This window comes from Pelophylax lessonae (assembly GCF_965119305.1).
Source record: "Pelophylax lessonae genome assembly, chromosome: 11".
NCBI lineage: Eukaryota > Metazoa > Chordata > Amphibia > Anura > Ranidae > Pelophylax > Pelophylax lessonae.
The window spans coordinates 139,385,890-139,396,779 of record NC_138778.1 but is presented as its reverse complement, the minus strand read 5'-3'; the positions used below and the strand labels follow the sequence as shown (position 1 = coordinate 139,396,779).

At 49.3% G+C, this 10,890-nt stretch overlaps 1 pseudogene across 1 annotated transcript; it reads right to left on the bottom strand.

Annotated features, from left to right (window-relative positions):
- Nucleotides 1-311: 311 nt before the first annotated feature.
- LOC309566422 (general transcription factor II-I repeat domain-containing protein 2A-like) lies at nucleotides 312-987 on the bottom strand (annotated as a pseudogene). Its single transcript has one exon. The product of its transcript is annotated as a general transcription factor II-I repeat domain-containing protein 2A-like (transcript).
- Between the last annotated feature and the right edge of the window lie 9,903 nt (nucleotides 988-10,890).

Genomic DNA, 10,890 nt, shown 5'->3' with positions numbered 1-10,890 from the left:
AGCGTGGGAGCAGTCGGCGTGCGTTTCAACTGATAGTCGCTGGTTCTCAGTGTTTCCGGATATGATCCAGACCAGGGGTGGGCAAACTTTTTGACTCGAGGGCCGCAATGGGTTCATATATTGGACCCGGGGGCCGGACCAAGAGTAGATGGACGGTGTGTATGTGTGAATTAATATAAATTAAATTTAAATTTGTAACATTAAATGTTTAGATTAATGTAAGGTAGAAAAGCATAAAAAGAGTTATTTTACAAAACTATACAAAACTTTTTTATGTAATGTATTTCTTTCATAAAATTGTACCTTCAATTTTAGTGGGAACAGTGTTGTTGGTCTCCCTTTTTTGTTAAGGCATCAAAGTCAGGAGCTAGCTTTGTTGTTGCAATTCGCAGAGTAGATCTGAGGTGTTGTCGGTCAGTTAATTGGGATCTGCGACGGGATTTATTGATGTTCATGACGCTGAATGTCTGCTCACACACGTAGGTCGAGCCAAACAAGCCCAGAATCTTCTGTGCCATCCCCTGGAGGTTTGGAAAACAGTCATCTTTAAGTGAGGCATAGAACTCTTTTAGTGGAAGAGGGCAGAAGTTCTCCTTTAAGATTGCATCAGATTGAAGATCGATTAGTTCCAATTGCACTTCTTGTGATGCTGTTTATGGGTCTTGTGACAAGGGACAGGCCACCAGCTGAAGTGACTTTTCAATTTTTTCAAAATCTGAAAACCGACGGCAGAATTCTTCATGCAGGTCATTCAGTGATTTGCTATATTTATTCACATTTTGGATGGCCTTTTCTGTGTGGCTAGTGTGGGGAAATGAGAGAAGTTTTTCTTTGAAATTTGTCTAGAAAAAAAAGTCAACTTGGCTTTGAAGGCATTTACATTACTATATATGCCGTGCACATACAGGTTTTTTCCCTGTAGCTTGACGTTAAGCTCATTCATGTGAGAAAAAATGTCAACAGCAAACGCAAAGTCACATAGCCAATTCTTGTCGCTCAGCTCTGGAAAATCATCAGACTTCCCCTTTAACTCCAAAAATGTATCAATCGCTTCTTTAGGATCCCACACTCGTTTAAACACTTTGCCCAAACTCAACCAGCGGACACGAGAGTGGTAAAGCAAGTCTTGGTGGTCGGTTTCCTCCAGAAATGCAATGAACTGATGGTGCTGAAGTCCCTTTGCTCGTATGCGGTTAACAAGCTTTATAACTGAATTCACAACATGACTAAACTGTAATACAGATTTATACAAAGATTCTTGGTGTATGATGCAGTGGAGAAAAATAGCTTCTTGCTCAGGGTTTTCCTCTTTCACTTTATCCTGAATTCTTTTCAGCAATCCCATATTTTTTCCAGTTAAATTTGGAGATCCATCCGTAGTGACATTAGCAAGTTTACTCCAAGGTAGCTTCATACTCTCGATGACAGCAGACACCCGGTTATACAAATCTTCTCCCCGTGTTTTTCCTTTAAGTGGCTCCATGGCCAAAAACTCCTCTGTTATTTCAAAACTGTCGCTGATCCCTTGGATAAAAATTAAGAGCTGAGCTGTGTCTTTTATGTCTGTACTTTCGTCCAGTGCTAGCGAATATAATTTAAAGGACTCTGCAATATTATTGAACTTGTTTGATATGTCTTCATCAATCAGTTCCACATGACGAGTCACTGTCCTGCGTGATAAACTGAGTTTCTCTTACGTCCTCCGACAGTCGCCGCCTCTTCATATTCGTCACATATGGGGTATTAGACTTTGCTCCGAAGGAGTAGCTAGGCAACAGAATATGTTAATAAAGCTTTTAACATATCCAACATATCCCACCCTCAAGGGGTGGTCCCCTCAGTCAATACCCTCCTACTTCCTGCAACCATATCTCAGTTTTAATGTCTAGCTTGTCAGGAGTGGCTGGCTCTCTCTGTGCTGGGACTTTATGTCCCAGACTCTTTCTTCTTTTTAATATTTTGTTTGAGTTTTTCTCTCTACCTTTACTTAGCTGTTGTTTTATCAGCGTTAGTTAGTTCTTCGGACGAAGAGGATCATGCGGACTGGGTCTCGGGCTGATCCCCCTGGTCGCAGGTCGTGGGTCAGTGGCTTCCCAGTCTGCCATCGAGCGTTCAGCCAGGTAACGCTCCTGGCATAGTGAACGACCCATCCCTGTTCGGTGCAGGGATGCTTGGTGAGGTGGCTACCTCACTGGACGCTGTGCGGTTTCTTAACCCACGTTCGGAGCGTCTTGTATGCGACTCTCCCTGCCTCATGTGTAGCGGCTTGTTCGCCTGTGCGGGTCCCCCACACCGTGGTGAGGTAAGTGTATTTATGTGGGGACCTGTCTGTCTGGAGGGGTGTCAGTCTGGGACTGTGTAACCTGTCTCTATGCACACTGTTTGTCTCCCTATCTCTCGGCTGCATGCTGTGGGCTGCAAGGGGGGGGGGGGGAGTTGTGTGGCACTATGGGTGTCAGCATGATCAGTGTGGAAAGCTGTGTGCTGTGGGGCATGTTTTATGGCATGTTTGGGCACTTATAGCGATCGCTGCGGCGATCGGTTCTGTTTTTTTACATACAGACATGTGTGCATTACTGCACTGTGGAGCGACGGTTTCGGCGTCAAAAGACGCCATTTTGCCTGCCCTCGCTCCGGCCGCATGTTTTACATGCATGGCGGCCATTTTCTTGTAGCCTCCATAGGTTTACATAGAGCGCCCTAGCAGCATCACTTCCTCTTCCCAGGAACACCGATCGAGGCAGCAGCAGCGGCGAGGGTCTCCTCAGGTTTTATCCTTCTGTTTCTTGCTATCCATTGCCTGTGTTCAGTTTACATATCCCTGTGAGGGTCTCATTGTGCTTAGTGTGACGCGGTGGGCTGCGCTTGCCGCGCTTGCTGAAAGGGGCAGTTAACCCTTGGTTGTCTGGCATTACAGGGGCAATGGATTCTCAGGAGGGCAAATTTCCTACAGTATTGGTGGAAAGCCAGGGGACCGCTGCTTCCCCCCCAGGGGGGGATTTAGCCACTATTGTGGCTGGCCTTGCTGCTCAGGTGCAAATGCTGGTGGCTGCTCAATCTACCAAAAGGCCCAGAGTTGTGCTCTCCTCTGATTCTGAGGGTGAAGGTGATGGGGCTGTTCTAGCAGGGGCTTCCCTATCGGGGTCCCGCTCCTCTCTTGATCTAGTGGGGTCTGAGGTGGAGGCTGAAGTTGAGGGGGTTGATAATTCTCCCCCTGGCTCGCCTGAAGAGCTTGCAATCATGGATGAGTTGATTGCTTCTATTAAGCAAACGCTGCGTTTGCAGGACGAAGTGTGTCCCCCCGCTGCCTTGGCGGCTTATGGGACGCAGAGGAAACGCAGGACGCCACAGGTTTTCCCCTGCAATGCTGATTTTCAGCGCGCTGTTAAGGATCAATGGCGCGATCTGCGCAAACCTTTTGCGGTACCAAGTAGATTCAAGCTGCGTTATCCTTTTTCACCTGCCACTGATGAAAGGTGGTGCGTGCCTCCACCAGTGGATCATGCGATTGCGGTTTTGAACAAGGCCACTGCGATTCCTGCAGAGGGTTCACCCATTTTCCGTGATGCCACAGATAGGAGACTGGAGTCTCTGGCCCGTCATACGTATTCTGTTACGGGTTCTATGCTTAAAGCTCTGTTTGCTTCTCTCATGGCGGCCCAGGCGATCGCAAGTTGGACGCAGATGCTTAGGCGCGTCTTGGTGGCCGACTCGGCCTCGCCGGCGACCCTGGATATGGTGGATCAGATCCACCAGGGTGTCATGTATCTGTGTGATGCGGACCTGGACCTGATTCCGTTGGCTGCACGGGTGCACAGTGTGGCGGTGTTGTCTCGCCGCCTGGTTTGGTTAAAATGTTGGTCGGTGGACCAATCTTCGCGTAAGACCTTAGCCAATCTGCCTTATGATGGGTCTCGCCTTTTTGGGGAGTCCCTGGATGTGTTGATTAAGGGAATCACCGGGGGTAAGAGCACTCTCTTGCCTCATTTCCCCAAGGCTAAGGGGGCTTCTGGGAAGAAGCATGCTAATTTTCGGCCCCCTCAGGGGTCCTTTCGTGCCTTTCGGCCGCACTACAAGGGCAAGCCGTTCAAAGGTCAAGGCTCTCAGAAGAAGCCCTGGTCTGGTAAGCAGAAGTCCGGCCAATCCGGACCTGCAGCCCATAACAGTTCGGCCTGAAGGGGCGCCCTCACCCAGTTTTGGGGTGGGGGGACGCTTGCTCGGTTTTCTTCAGCCCTGGTTGGCCCGTGTGCGGGACAGATGGGTTCAGGAAATCGTTCGGTCTGGTTACAAGATCGAGTTTCTCTCTCGGCCGGAGAGCAGATTTTTTCCTTCAAATCTTCAACTGTCTCCGGAGCGCCTGCGGGACCTACACCTGGCGGTGCAGGACCTGAGGGCTCAGGGAGTGGTGGTTCCGGTGCCTCATCGGGACAGATTTCGGGGGTTTTATTCAAACCTGTTCACCGTGCCCAGGAAGGAGGGCAAGGTTCGTCCGATTCTGGACTTGAAGGCTCTGAACTGCTCTGTGCGGGTTCGCAAGTTCCGCATGGAATCCCTGCGGTCGGTGGTGGCTGCCCTGGTTCCGGGGGAATTCATGGCCTCCATCGATTTGAAGGATGCGTATCTTCACATCCCCATCTTCGAGGGTCACCAGAGGTACCTTCGATTTGCCATTGCGGAGGATCACTACCAGTTCGTGGCGTTGCCTTTTGGCCTCGCCTCGGCTCCGCGGGTCTTCACCAAGGTGCTTGCACCGGTTCTGGCATTATTGAGGGCCCAGGGCATTTCTGTCCTGGGGTATCTGGACGACATTCTGGTTCGGTCTGCGACCAGCCAGGGTCTGGAACAGGACCTGTCTGTCACGATGCAAACTCTGCAGGAGTTTGGTTGGACGATAAATTTTCCAAAGTCGGCACTGAGTCCGTCTGTTCGTCTTCCCTACCTGGGAATGATTTTGGACTCGGTGCAGGCGAAGGTCTTCCTGCCGGAAGACAAACTCAGAACTCTTCAGGAGGAAGTCAGGTCCCTCCGGGACGTTCCGCAATCGTCTCTACGGACGTGCATGAGATGTCTGGGATTGATGGTCTCGGCCTTCGAGGCGATTCCCTTCGCCCAGTTTCACACGCGGGGTCTCCAAGCGGAGATCCTGTCCAAGTGGGACGGGCGACCTCAATCTCTGGATCTTCAGATCTCGTTGAGTCATCGCACCAGAAAAGACCTTCTGTGGTGGCTCCAGTCCCCGATGGTGTCCGGGGGCAAGTCGTTTCGTCCTATCTCGTGGACGGAAATTACCACGGATGCCAGCCTGTCGGGCTGGGGTGGTGTTCTGGGCGCTCTGTCAGCCCAGGGAACTTGGTCGGAGGGGGAGTCCTCCCTTCCGATCAACATTCTGGAATTGCGTGCGATAAGTCTCTGTCTTCGTCGCTGGACGGACCGGCTGCAGGGCTGCCCGGTTCGGGTGCAGACGGACAATGCCACGGCGGTGGCCTACATCAACCACCAAGGGGGCACCAGGAGTGCCCGAGCGGCTCGGGAAGTGGCCGACATTCTGTCTTGGGCCGAGACTCATGTCCCGGCGATAACGGCGGTTCACATTCCGGGGGTGGAGAACTGGCAGGCGGACTATCTGAGTCGCCAGACCCTGGATCAGGGGGAATGGTCTCTCCACCCGGCTGTCTTCCAGATGTTGTGCGCGAAGTGGGGTCTTCCAGATGTGGACCTGTTCGCATCACGTCTCAACAACAAGGTGAGGAGGTTCGTGGCACGGACGCGCGACCCTCAGACAGACGCGTCGGACGCGTTAGTGGCCCCGTGGCATCAGTACAGACTGATGTATGCGTTTCCACCGATCCAGTTGCTGTCCAGGTTCCTTCGCAGGTTTCAATCGGAACGCAACACGGTGATTCTTGTGGCACCGGACTGGCCTCGCCGGTCCTGGTACGCAGACCTCGTGAATCTGGCGGTCGACGCCCCGTGGCGTCTGCCTCTTCGAGACGATCTACTGTCTCAAGGACCGATATACCATCCTGCTTTACAGTCGCTGGCTTTGACGGCCTGGCTGTTGAAACCGAGGTCCTGAAGGAGAGGGGTCTCTCTCCGGAGGTCGTTCATACTTTAATCAACGCGAGGAAGTCTTCCTCTGGGAAGGTTTACTACCGTACTTGGAAGGCCTATTTTGCCTGGTGTGAGTCCAGGGGGTTTTCACCCCGCGCGTACTCGGTGTCCCGTGTGCTGTCTTTCCTTCAAGCGGGTGTTGATCAGCGCTTGGCGCTGGCTACGATAAAGGGTCAGGTGTCTGCTCTGGCCGTTCTGTTTCAACGTCCCGTGGCATCCAACCTTTTGGTTGGCACCTTTATTCAGGGTGTGCGGCATCTGGTTCCTCCTAGGAGGGATCCTCTGCCCCCTTGGGACTTGAATCTCGTGCTATCTGTGTTACAACGTGCTCCTTTTGAACAGATCAGGGAGATCTCGTTGTCTATGTTATCCAAAAAGGTCGCCTTTTTGGTGGCGATCACTTCGGCTCGCAGAGTGTCGGAACTGGCGGCTTTGTCCTGCAAGTCTCCGTACTTGGTTCTTCATTTGGATAAGGTGGTCTTGCGACCTAATCCTTCCTTTCTTCCGAAACGTGTTTCGGAATTCCATCTTAATGAGGACATTGTCTTGCCTTCGTTGTGCACGAAGCCTAAACATCCACAGGAGGTGAGATTGCACTCTTTGGATGTTGTTCGGGCGATCAGGGTTTACCTTCGATCGACTGAGTCTTTTCGTAAAACGGACTTCTTGTTTGTTCTTCCAGAGGGTCCTCGGAAGGGCATGGCGGCTTCGGCCTCTACCATCGCTAAATGGATCAGACAGACCATTGAACAGGCCTATGCCTTGCAGGGGAAGGTTCCCCCTGTGCCTGTGAAGGCGCACTCTACTAGATCTCTGAGTACGTCTTGGGCCTGTCGTCATGGGGCTTCTGTAGCCCAGGTGTGTAAGGCGGCGACTTGGTCGACCGTGCACACTTTCACAAAATTCTACAAAGTAGATGTTCGGGCATCGGCGGATGCTTCCTTTGGCCGCAAGGTTCTTAGTGCGGCTGTTCCCTAGGGTCCCTTGTTGGGGACTCCTGGCTGTTGGGATAAGTTTTGTATCCCCTGGTTTTTGCCTTTTCCTGGGTTGTTGCTCCTGTTGAGCACTTGTTTTTTGCTGTTGCCCAGCTGGTTTCCTTCCTTTGGTAAGGTTCCTTTCTTGATGTGGAAACTGCGTTGCCTTTCGGCGCGGATGTGTTTCCCACCCCTCATGTTTGCACTGCTTTGGGACGTCCCCATATGTGACGAATATGAAGAGGCGGCGACTGTCAGAGGACGTAAGAGAAAACGGAATTTTTGTAAAATCTTACCTGTAAAATTCCTTTCTCTGAGTCCTCCGACAGTCGCCGCCCCCGCCCCTCTTTTGGGGTTTGGTTGTATACTCTACTGCTATTCCACTAAAACTGAGATATGGTTGCAGGAAGTAGGAGGGTATTGACTGAGGGGACCACCCCTTGAGGGTGGGATATGTTGGATATGTTAAAAGCTTTATTAACATATTCTGTTGCCTAGCTACTCCTTCGGAGCAAAGTCTAATACCCCATATGTGACGAATATGAAGAGGCGGCGACTGTCGGAGGACTCAGAGAAAGGAATTTTACAGGTAAGATTTTACAAAAATTCCGTTTTTCAAACTTGTCTTTGCTCTCTGGACACAAAAGACCTGCGGTCTCTATCATGCATTCTTTTAAAAACTCTCCTTCAGAGAGGGGTTTACTAGCTTTTGCTAATTTGAATGAGAGCATAAAACTTGCTTTGGTACTTGACTCTTGAATCGCAGTTTGTCTGTGAAATACATTTTGCTGAGCCTGTAATTTAGCCATCAACCTCCGAGCTGTAGACCCCCGTTCTTGGGGCGACTGCTTGCTAGCATAGTTAGCATACTTCATGGCAAAATGACGGCTGATATTATATTCTTTGAAAACCGCAACAGTTTCCTGGCATATGAGACATACAGCCATTGATCGGACTTCCGTAAAAAAATATTTTGCTATCCATTCCTTATTAAACATTCTGCATTCACTGTCCACTTTTCTTTTCTTTGCCCCACTCATTTTGGGATTCTGCAAAAAAGTTAAATATTCTTGGTCTCTCTGACAGTCAGAAGGAGGGAAAGCTCACGTGTCTTGAATTAACTTGCATTAACAACCACTACTTACTGTGTAGCAGAGGAAAAGATGCAGGCCGCACAATCGCCACCAGTCATCAAATGAGACTGCACAGTGAGAATAAAGATCTATAAATAACGTCTCAATCCGTACTCCGCCCACGGCCCCGCCCCCCAACTAGCTGCTGGCCAGCCCAGCATCTACCATGCCGTCCATACAGGCTTATGAATGGGTGGGGGGGCTTTGGGGGGCATGGCTCTCTAGCTCTCCACGGTATCCAGCCTCTTGCACTACACTAGCCGGCCATCACGAGATTACGCTGCGTCCTCTAGAAAGTGCGACGAATAAATGAATAAATTAGCTAGCGCTCCGCGGGCCGGATTAAAAAGTCCGCCGGGCCGTAGTTTGCCCATTCTTGATCTAGAGACCACAATGCATTTCGCTTTGAAGCGTCATCAGGAAGTCTTCTACGATGGCAAGCCCTTTCCAGTCTTGCAAGTTATGACTTTCTAAGTCTTCTGCTTATTGTACCTTCCCCCTGCCCGTGGTGGACTTCCAGCTTTCCAGGATGTCCTCTGGTTCCAGTCGGTTCTTTGTCCATCCCTGTGTTAGAGTGAAAAACACTTCCTGGTCTTCCATAGTAGAGGATTCCTCTTGAAACATCCTGAAAGCAGAATACAGTTTATTACAATATAATGTGCTGAATTCATAGATGCTAGGGAAAATACAAATGCTCAACCGGTGATCTCATTGATGCGCATCACATACTGTTGTCTACTCCACCTCTTGTAGCAGTACGCCTGGTGTGGCACAGTAAAGATGCAGCACTCCAAACCCGACAATTTCTCTTTGGGACCCACTGGAAATGCATCTAGGACTTTCCTGAAGGCCACCTCCTTGTTAACTGGGACCGCTTAGTCTCCCTGTTTTCGTCAATGTAAAGAAACAGGTTCACACTTACCTCCTCTGGACAATGAAATTGCACAGGGCATCCCCAAAACTCCTCTTTAGTACCCCACCTGCATTCCTGGATCCTTCTCCCTGTACAGTGCCCTCATTGGAAGCAGGATTTCTATGGGGACACATGTCCATAGACAGCGGGACTCCACATGACCCCCCCCCCCCACTTCCTCATCTCTGGCTTTGATTAACAGCAGTGGGAGCCAAAGACTCCTGGTGCCTCAGCAAAGCCTGTGAGGGTTATAACCACTTTAATACAAGTGTTAAAGCCCAACTCTGAACAGACATTTTTGTTGTTGACAGTAACATGCTCAGTATTTTTACTTGGTGTCTTTCTAGATTCTAATCGGCAATATTAAACCTACCCTGAAGTAGAAGGTGTCCAGTCTTTCTGTATCCTATTCACCATTACGGCACCCTTCATGATCTTGCTTTCAACGTCTTCACCTTAATTCGACTGGCCGAAATATTCTTTCAGAAGTTCCTTCACTTTATCTCAGTGGGATAAACATCACTGCTGAAAACCTTCCTTGCCTGCTGGTAAGTGACTGCAGGCAGAATAAATCTGTAGGGTGAGAGATGTGTGTTACAGTAGTTTGTGGTCTGACACGAACAACTGAAAAAAAATGTTTTTGGTACCTCTGATAGTCCTTTTACATTGGTGGCATGGCTGCATGATAAATTTAATCGATTTAACTTGCCTCTTATGGAACTGAGTAAGGTCACCAGATATCAGTTGTTCAACCCCCCCCCCCCTCCCTTGCTGGTGACAAAAAAGTAGTCCCCTTTGTTGAAGGTCAACAAAAAAAGTTCAAATCTTTTGGAAATATCTGTTGAACCATATTTCCTCAGATCCTTCCAAGACCACCGTAGCCATCTGGGGTGAGCCTCTGCGGTTCCCGACATCCACCTTGACAATGGTTTCTTACACGGCCTCTGAGCGGACGGTCTTGTGGGCCCACAGCTGCCATTGATGTACTTGTTGAAGAGTAACAAAACCGAAGTCAGTGGATAGTGACACTTGTTACAACATTTGGTGTAAAACTCTATTGATTTGTATAACACTCACGGTCAGCTTTTTGGATGCTAGCTGGACTTTGTAGATGCTTTATTGTTAGCAGCACTTCCAGGAAGTAAAGGACAGTCATCTGGTCTTGGTCTTCGAGCTCAAGCCCTTAATTTGCCCTTGCTATCAGGGTGAGAAAATGAGGTTTTGCAAGAGAGACAATCCTTTGGCATACCTCTGGCTCATGAGCCTGATGTTTGTGGGGAAGAAAAAATGTTTTATTGCATGCATATCCTTCAGAACGTCGAAGAATCTTGATGTAGCTGGTTTTAAAAAAGGATCCTCGGGCATCTTGGTTCTGATGCAACGTGCCTTGCAAACTTCTGAACACTGTCCAGATAGTTGAGAGCGGTTGATTTGCTGCCTCCAGATACTTTAAGCTGCTGGAAAAATTCAATGGTCCTTTCTGCCTGGTGGATGCACTGCAACTAAACCTTCTTGGAGTCCACATTGAAAAGATAGTGTGCCACATTGTTCACCTGAAAATGGAAAAGAAGGAATCAACATCTTATTAAAGTGGTTTCTTGAGGCTGAATTTTTTTCACCTTAATGCATTCTCTGCATTAAAGTAAAAAACCAGAGATGGGTGTCTGCTGGGTTCTTATGTATTTAACCAGTCCACATCTACCCCTTTCCCCTTAAGGAGTTCTTTGTGACCCCATAATCAAACTTCAGCTTCGTGCCA